We start from the raw sequence: 10,850 nt of genomic DNA, 5'->3' as shown, positions 1-10,850 counted from the left end.
GGCATGCACTTGGACCCTTTCCACCTTTTCTAAGTCTCGCCTGATCGAGCCTGATTGAGCACTGATTGAGCAGATAAGCACATGTAATTCTCATTTCAGAAAGGTATTGGTTAGCTTGCTGCTAGCAGCTCAGTTATGTTATGATGTTAGAGGCTATGCAAGGAATGCTTTAGTCCAGCGATATGCAGTTTTTATTGCGCCTTGCATTCAGCAGGAAGATCTTTAGCTTGAATCTGTGGCCTAGGTATTCACCTTGGTATTTCTATTGGCACAAAGTGAAGGAATATTTGAGAGAAAATGCACAATGTGTTTCTTATGTTGTTATGAACAACTTGTTACTCTTTCTCATTAAGCTTCAGCCACTGCAGAAATATATAAATAAGGGCTGACTTCCTGTAAGACGTGTCCAAAGCTGGGACGAAATAAAAGGAGACACTTGTAAATGATAGTGCTATCGTTTGAGAAAGGGTAAGTTGAGACTGACTTTCATGCGTATTCACAGACCAAGCATCATAAAGATACCAGCATGATCTTCATTGCGGGCTTAGAGCCGGTATTGGCTTTTGAGAGGTAAGAGGATTTTGAGGGCTCGTTGGTCTAGGGGTATGATTTTCGCTTTGGGTGCGAGAGGTCCCGGGTTCAAAGCCCGGACGAGCCCTTTTCTTGGTACTCTTTTCAAGTTGTTTTGAAGTTTGCGTTTCAAAGCCAACATCAATTTTTTCTTTGCAGTAGTGGATAATTCTTTGCTAGAGTCTCATGCTTCAGCCCTGCCCAGTCTGAGCTAATACCAAACATCTGGTCTTGCATGGCATGTACGAGCGTTCAGCTAGGGATGTCGGGCAGGTTGCATGAATTAAATCTAAAGCCAGAGGCCCATGGAATAGCCAGTTCGGAGCAGTTTCATTACAGAAAAATCAACTGTAGGTATCTGTTTCTATAGTGTAGTGGTTATCACGTTCGCCTCACTCGCGAAAGGTCCCCGGTTCGAAACCGGGCAGAAACAGTTGTTATATTGTGTTGGCTACAATGTTGATAGGTGCCGTTTTGCCATGGAATTGTCCAAGCCCTGAAGATTATTTCATGCAATCTCGTTCCAAGAAAGGGAATTCTCTCAAAACACTAAAGTAATCGGCGTGTGGATGTATCTGTTGGTTCTCAGACCTTGCTTTCAAAAGAGCCCTGCAATCGGTTCGCTGCTCACCTAGAACAAGCATTAACATGAAGAATTGTTGGCACCAACAGGAATCCTATTTTAGTGGAGTGTTTCTGGCTTTGAGTGCAGAGGCCCTCGGCTCAATTCGAAGATGATCCTTCTCAAGGTGATGATACAAATGCATTGTCACTTTTACGTTTAATGTCAGAATCATTTATTTCCAGTTGGTGGTGTAAGAATGTTTGCAACAGTATGGCGATTTTTCCTAGCCATGCATGAATGAAAGCATATCACTCGCCTTTAGGTGTTTTTCTAATACATTGATATTTGCATCTTCCTTCCTAGCCTGCATGCTTGACTATCTTACAGGAAGCATGTAATAAGTATCACATCAGGGCCCTTCTTCTACTCAATTCACAACTGTTCTATCACGACATAGATAAGAAAGCTGCATCTGCTTTTGTTGTGTAGTGGTAATCAGGTTTACCTGACGTGTGAAAGCCCCATGCTTTGAAAGTACACAGTAACAAAGAAACCGATGACTTTTATAAAAAGGTGTCATGTGTGTCTCTTACTTTGCACAAAAAGTGCCAGAGATGACTTCATTTGCAGTCACTTGAAAAGTAGGGATTCTCCAATAAATGGTAAATGGTTGAAACAAATCTGAAGAAATGCATGACATACCTGTGTGTGTGTGTGTACGCATGTATGTATATATAGGGAGAGAGAGAGCGTCAATATAAACAGACTTTATTTCAATCAAGCTGTCTTTTCTATCCTTCAGGAGCAGAATGTTCTGATCATCAGCGCTCCAGAATGTAGTGTTTTCTTGGCAAGCATCACATATTGTGATGTGTTAGCTAAAAGTTCCATATCCTACAGACTGATATATTCCTCTGTACTTGCACCTTGGGGATTCATCAAAACCTGGCATAATAAGCAGCTTTCTACTGCTCACAGACTGGACAGCAAAACAATTTAAAATATCCCAGAAAAAGAAAATAAGCATGCTTAATCAGAGCTTTCTGGACAGGAAGGACATTTGAGCAAGTGAGGAATAAGCACTGCTTTTGTTAATTTGCATAGGCAGAATAGAGACTTCTGGGAAAAGGCCGAAATTACAGACACAGAAAATAACTGCATCTATAGAGAACGCTAAGAAGTGTTGGCAGCTTTTCCTCTGACCCTGGCCACTTTTACAAGCAATCCTATGATAGTCAGCAGGACCCACCCTAAAAAGGAAGGGGCATCCACTTGGACCCTTTCCACCTTTTCTAAGTCTCGCCTGATCGAGCTTGATCGAGCACTGATTGAGCAGATAAGCACATGTAATTCTCATTTCAGAAAGGTATTGGTTAGCTTGCTGCTAGCAGCTCAGTTATGTTATGATGTTAGAGGCTATGCAAGGAATGCTTTAGTCCAGCGATATGCAGTTTTTATTGCGCCTTGCATTCAGCAGGAAGATCTTTAGCTTGAATCTGTGGCCTAGGTATTCACCTTGGTATTTCTATTGGCACAAAGTGAAGGAATATTTGAGAGAAAATGCACAATGTGTTTCTTATGTTGTTATGAACAACTTGTTACTCTTTCTCATTAAGCTTCAGCCACTGCAGAAATATATAAATAAGGGCTGACTTCCTGTAAGACGTGTCCAAAGCTGGGACGAAATAAAAGGAGACACTTGTAAATGATAGTGCTATCGTTTGAGAAAGGGTAAGTTGAGACTGACTTTCATGCGTATTCACAGACCAAGCATCATAAAGATACCAGCATGATCTTCATTGCGGGCTTAGAGCCGGTATTGGCTTTTGAGAGGTAAGAGGATTTTGAGGGCTCGTTGGTCTAGGGGTATGATTTTCGCTTTGGGTGCGAGAGGTCCCGGGTTCAAAGCCCGGACGAGCCCTTTTCTTGGTACTCTTTTCAAGTTGTTTTGAAGTTTGCGTTTCAAAGCCAACATCAATTTTTTCTTTGCAGTAGTGGATAATTCTTTGCTAGAGTCTCATGCTTCAGCCCTGCCCAGTCTGAGCTAATACCAAACATCTGGTCTTGCATGGCATGTACGAGCGTTCAGCTAGGGATGTCGGGCAGGTTGCATGAATTAAATCTAAAGCCAGAGGCCCATGGAATAGCCAGTTCGGAGCAGTTTCATTACAGAAAAATCAACTGTAGGTATCTGTTTCTGTAGTGTAGTGGTTATCACGTTCGCCTCACTCGCGAAAGGTCCCCGGTTCGAAACCGGGCAGAAACAGTTGTTATATTGTGTTGGCTACAATGTTGATAGGTGCCGTTTTGCCATGGAATTGTCCAAGCCCTGAAGATTATTTCATGCAATCTCGTTCCAAGAAAGGGAATTCTCTCAAAACACTAAAGTAATCGGCGTGTGGATGTATCTGTTGGTTCTCAGACCTTGCTTTCAAAAGAGCCCTGCAATCGGTTCGCTGCTCACCTAGAACAAGCATTAACATGAAGAATTGTTGGCACCAACAGGAATCCTATTTTAGTGGAGTGTTTCTGGCTTTGAGTGCAGAGGCCCTCGGCTCAATTCGAAGATGATCCTTCTCAAGGTGATGATACAAATGCATTGTCACTTTTACGTTTAATGTCAGAATCATTTATTTCCAGTTGGTGGTGTAAGAATGTTTGCAACAGTATGGCGATTTTTCCTAGCCATGCATGAATGAAAGCATATCACTCGCCTTTAGGTGTTTTTCTAATACATTGATATTTGCATCTTCCTTCCTAGCCTGCATGTTTGACTATCTTACAGGCTGCATGTAATAAGTATCACATCAGGGCCCTTCTTTTACTCAATTCACAACTGTTCTATCACGACATAGATAAGAAAGCTGCATCTGCTTTTGTTGTGTAGTGGTAATAGGTTTACCTGACGTGTGAAAGCCCCATGCTTTGAAAGTACACAGTAACAAAGAAACCGATGACTTTTATAAAAAGGTGTCATGTGTGTCTCTTAATTTGCACAAAAAGTGCCAGAGATGACTTCATTTGCAGTCACTTGAAAAGTAGGGATTCTCCAATAAATGGTAAATGGTTGAAACAAATCTGAAGAAATGCATGACATACCTGTGTGTGTGTGTGTACGCATGTATGTATATATAGGGAGAGAGAGAGCGTCAATATAAACAGACTTTATTTCAATCAAGCTGTCTTTTCTATCCTTCAGGAGCAGAATGTTCTGATCATCAGCGCTCCAGAATGTAGTGTTTTCTTGGCAAGCATCACATATTGTGATGTGTTAGCTAAAAGTTCCATATCCTACAGACTGATATATTCCTCTGTACTTGCACCTTGGGGATTCATCAAAACCTGGCATAATAAGCAGCTTTCTACTGCTCACAGACTGGACAGCAAAACAATTTAAAATATCCCAGAAAAAGAAAATAAGCATGCTTAATCAGAGCTTTCTGGACAGGAAGGACATTTGAGCAAGTGAGGAATAAGCACTGCTTTTGTTAATTTGCATAGGCAGAATAGAGACTTCTGGGAAAAGGCCGAAATTACAGACACAGAAAATAACTGCATCTATAGAGAACGCTAAGAAGTGTTGGCAGCTTTTCCTCTGACCCTGGCCACTTTTACAAGCAATCCTATGATAGTCAGCAGGACCTACCCTAAAAAGGAAGGGGCATCCACTTGGACCCTTTCCACCTTTTCTAAGTCTCGCCTGATCGAGCTTGATCGAGCACTGATTGAGCAGATAAGCACATGTAATTCTCATTTCAGAAAGGTATTGGTTAGCTTGCTGCTAGCAGCTCAGTTATGTTATGATGTTAGAGGCTATGCAAGGAATGCTTTAGTCCAGCGATATGCAGTTTTTATTGCGCCTTGCATTCAGCAGGAAGATCTTTAGCTTGAATCTGTGGCCTAGGTATTCACCTTGGTATTTCTATTGGCACAAAGTGAAGGAATATTTGAGAGAAAATGCACAATGTGTTTCTTATGTTGTTATGAACAACTTGTTACTCTTTCTCATTAAGCTTCAGCCACTGCAGAAATATATAAATAAGGGCTGACTTCCTGTAAGACGTGTCCAAAGCTGGGACGAAATAAAAGGAGACACTTGTAAATGATAGTGCTATCGTTTGAGAAAGGGTAAGTTGAGACTGACTTTCATGCGTATTCACAGACCAAGCATCATAAAGATACCAGCATGATCTTCATTGCGGGCTTAGAGCCGGTATTGGCTTTTGAGAGGTAAGAGGATTTTGAGGGCTCGTTGGTCTAGGGGTATGATTTTCGCTTTGGGTGCGAGAGGTCCCGGGTTCAAAGCCCGGACGAGCCCTTTTCTTGGTACTCTTTTCAAGTTGTTTTGAAGTTTGCGTTTCAAAGCCAACATCAATTTTTTCTTTGCAGTAGTGGATAATTCTTTGCTAGAGTCTCATGCTTCAGCCCTGCCCAGTCTGAGCTAATACCAAACATCTGGTCTTGCATGGCATGTACGAGCGTTCAGCTAGGGATGTCGGGCAGGTTGCATGAATTAAATCTAAAGCCAGAGGCCCATGGAATAGCCAGTTCGGAGCAGTTTCATTACAGAAAAATCAACTGTGGGTATCTGTTTCTGTAGTGTAGTGGTTATCACGTTCGCCTCACTCGCGAAAGGTCCCCGGTTCGAAACCGGGCAGAAACAGTTGTTATATTGTGTTGGCTACAATGTTGATAGGTTCCGTTTTGCCATGGAATTGTCCAAGCCCTGAAGATTATTTCATGCAATCTCGTTCCAAGAAAGGGAATTCTCTCAAAACACTAAAGTAATCGGCGTGTGGATGTATCTGTTGGTTCTCAGACCTTGCTTTCAAAAGAGCCCTGCAATCGGTTCGCTGCTCACCTAGAACAAGCATTAACATGAAGAATTGTTGGCACCAACAGGAATCCTATTTTAGTGGAGTGTTTCTGGCTTTGAGTGCAGAGGCCCTCGGCTCAATTCGAAGATGATCCTTCTCAAGGTGATGATACAAATGCATTGTCACTTTTACGTTTAATGTCAGAATCATTTATTTCCAGTTGGTGGTGTAAGAATGTTTGCAACAGTATGGCGATTTTTCCTAGCCATGCATGAATGAAAGCATATCACTCGCCTTTAGGTGTTTTTCTAATACATTGATATTTGCATCTTCCTTCCTAGCCTGCATGCTTGACTATCTTACAGGAAGCATGTAATAAGTATCACATCAGGGCCCTTCTTCTACTCAATTCACAACTGTTCTATCACGACATAGATAAGAAAGCTGCATCTGCTTTTGTTGTGTAGTGGTAATCAGGTTTACCTGACGTGTGAAAGCCCCATGCTTTGAAAGTACACAGTAACAAAGAAACCGATGACTTTTATAAAAAGGTGTCATGTGTGTCTCTTACTTTGCACAAAAAGTGCCAGAGATGACTTCATTTGCAGTCACTTGAAAAGTAGGGATTCTCCAATAAATGGTAAATGGTTGAAACAAATCTGAAGAAATGCATGACATACCTGTGTGTGTGTGTGTACGCATGTATGTATATATAGGGAGAGAGAGAGCGTCAATATAAACAGACTTTATTTCAATCAAGCTGTCTTTTCTATCCTTCAGGAGCAGAATGTTCTGATCATCAGCGCTCCAGAATGTAGTGTTTTCTTGGCAAGCATCACATATTGTGATGTGTTAGCTAAAAGTTCCATATCCTACAGACTGATATATTCCTCTGTACTTGCACCTTGGGGATTCATCAAAACCTGGCATAATAAGCAGCTTTCTACTGCTCACAGACTGGACAGCAAAACAATTTAAAATATCCCAGAAAAAGAAAATAAGCATGCTTAATCAGAGCTTTCTGGACAGGAAGGACATTTGAGCAAGTGAGGAATAAGCACTGCTTTTGTTAATTTGCATAGGCAGAATAGAGACTTCTGGGAAAAGGCCGAAATTACAGTCACAGAAAATGGCTGCATCTATAGAGAACGCTAAGAAGTGTTGGCAGCTTTTCCTCTGACCCTGGCCACTTTTACAAGCAATCCTATGATAGTCAGCAGGACCCACCCTAAAAAGGAAGGGGCATCCACTTGGACCCTTTCCACCTTTTCTAAGTCTCGCCTGATCGAGCTTGATCGAGCACTGATTGAGCAGATAAGCACATGTAATTCTCATTTCAGAAAGGTATTGGTTAGCTTGCTGCTAGCAGCTCAGTTATGTTATGATGTTAGAGGCTATGCAAGGAATGCTTTAGTCCAGCGATATGCAATTTTTATTGCGCCTTGCATTCAGCAGGAAGATCTTTAGCTTGAATCTGTGGCCTAGGTATTCACCTTGGTATTTCTATTGGCACAAAGTGAAGGAGTATTTGAGAGAAAATGCACAATGTGTTTCTTATGTTGTTATGAACAACTTGTTACTCTTTCTCATTAAGCTTCAGCCACTGCAGAAATATATAAATAAGGGCTGACTTCCTGTAAGACGTGTCCAAAGCTGGGACGAAATAAAAGGAGACACTTGTAAATGATAGTGCTATCGTTTGAGAAAGGGTAAGTTGAGACTGACTTTCATGCGTATTCACAGACCAAGCATCATAAAGATACCAGCATGATCTTCATTGCGGGCTTAGAGCCGGCATTGGCTTTTGAGAGGTAAGAGGATTTTGAGGGCTCGTTGGTCTAGGGGTATGATTCTCGCTTTGGGTGCGAGAGGTCCCGGGTTCAAATCCCGGACGAGCCCTTTTCTTGGTACTCTTTTCAAGTTGTTTTGAAGTTTGCGTTTCAAAGCCAACATCAATTTTTTCTTTGCAGTAGTGGATAATTCTTTGCTAGAGTCTCATGCTTCAGCCCTGCCCAGTCTGAGCTAATACCAAACATCCGGTCTTGCATGGCATGTACGAGCGTTCAGCTAGGGATGTCGGGCAGGTTGCATGAATTAAATCTAAAGCCAGAGGCCCATGGAATAGCCAGTTCGGAGCAGTTTCATTACAGAAAAATCAACTGTAGGTATCTGTTTCTGTAGTGTAGTGGTTATCACGTTCGCCTCACACGCGAAAGGTCCCCGGTTCGAAACCGGGCAGAAACAGTTGTTATATTGTGTTGGCTACAATGTTGATAGGTGCCGTTTTGCCATGGAATTGTCCAAGCCCTGAAGATTATTTCATGCAATCTCGTTCCAAGAAAGGGAATTCTCTCAAAACACTAAAGTAATCGGCGTGTGGATGTATCTGTTGGTTCTCAGACCTTGCTTTCAAAAGAGCCCTGCAATCGGTTCGCTGCTCACCTAGAACAAGCATTAACATGAAGAATTGTTGGCACCAACAGGAATCCTATTTTAGTGGAGTGTTTCTGGCTTTGAGTGCAGAGGCCCTCGGCTCAATTCCAAGATGATCCTTCTCAAGGTGATGATACAAATGCATTGTCACCTTTACGTTTAATGTCAGAATCATTTATTTCCAGTTGGTGGTGTAAGAATGTTTGCAACAGTATGGCGATTTTTCCTAGCCATGCATGAATGAAAGCATATCACTCGCCTTTAGGTGTTTTTCTAATACATTGATATTTGCATCTTCCTTCCTAGCCTGCATGTTTGACTATCTTACAGGAAGCATGTAATAAGTATCACATCAGGGCCCTTCTTCTACTCAATTCACAACTGTTCTATCACGACATAGATAAGAAAGCTGCATCTGCTTTTGTTGTGTAGTGGTAATCAGGTTTACCTGACGTGTGAAAGCCCCATGCTTTGAAAGTACACAGTAACAAAGAAACCGATGACTTTTATAAAAAGGTGCCATGTGTGTCTCTTACTTTGCACAAAAAGTGCCAGAGATGACTTCATTTGCAGTCACTTGAAAAGTAGGGATTCTCCAATAAATGGTAAATGGTTGAAACAAATCTGAAGAAATGCATGACATACCTGTGTGTGTGTGTGTACGCATGTATGTATATATAGGGAGAGAGAGAGCGTCAATATAAACAGACTTTATTTCAATCAAGCTGTCTTTTCTATCCTTCAGGAGCAGAATGTTCTGATCATCAGCGCTCCAGAATGTAGTGTTTTCTTGGCAAGCATCACATATTGTGATGTGTTAGCTAAAAGTTCCATATCCTACAGACTGATATATTCCTCTGTACTTGCACCTTGGGGATTCATCAAAACCTGGCATAATAAGCAGCTTTCTACTGCTCACAGACTGGACAGCGAAACAATTTAAAATATCCCAGAAAAAGAAAATAAGCATGCTTAATCAGAGCTTTCTGGACAGGAAGGACATTTGAGCAAGTGAGGAATAAGCACTGCTTTTGTTAATTTGCATAGGCAGAATAGAGACTTCTGGGAAAAGGCCGAAATTACAGACACAGAAAATAACTGCATCTATAGAGAACGCTAAGAAGTGTTGGCAGCTTTTCCTCTGACCCTGGCCACTTTTACAAGCAATCCTATGATAGTCAGCAGGACCCACCCTAAAAAGGAAGGGGCATGCACTTGGACCCTTTCCACCTTTTCTAAGTCTCGCCTGATCGAGCCTGATTGAGCACTGATTGAGCAGATAAGCACATGTAATTCTCATTTCAGAAAGGTATTGGTTAGCTTGCTGCTAGCAGCTCAGTTATGTTATGATGTTAGAGGCTATGCAAGGAATGCTTTAGTCCAGCGATATGCAGTTTTTATTGCGCCTTGCATTCAGCAGGAAGATCTTTAGCTTGAATCTGTGGCCTAGGTATTCACCTTGGTATTTCTATTGGCACAAAGTGAAGGAATATTTGAGAGAAAATGCACAATGTGTTTCTTATGTTGTTATGAACAACTTGTTACTCTTTCTCATTAAGCTTCAGCCACTGCAGAAATATATAAATAAGGGCTGACTTCCTGTAAGACGTGTCCAAAGCTGGGACGAAATAAAAGGAGACACTTGTAAATGATAGTGCTATCGTTTGAGAAAGGGTAAGTTGAGACTGACTTTCATGCGTATTCACAGACCAAGCATCATAAAGATACCAGCATGATCTTCATTGCGGGCTTAGAGCCGGTATTGGCTTTTGAGAGGTAAGAGGATTTTGAGGGCTCGTTGGTCTAGGGGTATGATTTTCGCTTTGGGTGCGAGAGGTCCCGGGTTCAAAGCCCGGACGAGCCCTTTTCTTGGTACTCTTTTCAAGTTGTTTTGAAGTTTGCGTTTCAAAGCCAACATCAATTTTTTCTTTGCAGTAGTGGATAATTCTTTGCTAGAGTCTCATGCTTCAGCCCTGCCCAGTCTGAGCTAATACCAAACATCTGGTCTTGCATGGCATGTACGAGCGTTCAGCTAGGGATGTCGGGCAGGTTGCATGAATTAAATCTAAAGCCAGAGGCCCATGGAATAGCCAGTTCGGAGCAGTTTCATTACAGAAAAATCAACTGTAGGTATCTGTTTCTGTAGTGTAGTGGTTATCACGTTCGCCTCACTCGCGAAAGGTCCCCGGTTCGAAACCGGGCAGAAACAGTTGTTATATTGTGTTGGCTACAATGTTGATAGGTGCCGTTTTGCCATGGAATTGTCCAAGCCCTGAAGATTATTTCATGCAATCTCGTTCCAAGAAAGGGAATTCTCTCAAAACACTAAAGTAATCGGCGTGTGGATGTATCTGTTGGTTCTCAGACCTTGCTTTCAAAAGAGCCCTGCAATCGGTTCGCTGCTCACCTAGAACAAGCATTAACATGAAGAATTGTTGGCACCAACAGGAATCCTATTTTAGTGG

At 41.9% G+C, this 10,850-nt stretch overlaps 1 non-coding gene across 1 annotated transcript; it reads left to right on the top strand.

Annotated features, from left to right (window-relative positions):
* Window positions 1-8,123: 8,123 nt before the first annotated feature.
* TRNAV-CAC (transfer RNA valine (anticodon CAC)) lies at window positions 8,124-8,196 on the top strand. Its single transcript has one exon. It is a non-coding gene; the product is annotated as a tRNA-Val (tRNA).
* The last annotated feature ends 2,654 nt before the right edge of the window (window positions 8,197-10,850 follow it).

The sequence above is a fragment of the Triturus cristatus genome, chromosome 8 (assembly GCF_964204655.1).
Source record: "Triturus cristatus chromosome 8, aTriCri1.1, whole genome shotgun sequence".
NCBI lineage: Eukaryota > Metazoa > Chordata > Amphibia > Caudata > Salamandridae > Triturus > Triturus cristatus.
Note: the sequence above shows the minus strand (reverse complement) of the source record. Positions and strands in the feature narration are given on the sequence as shown.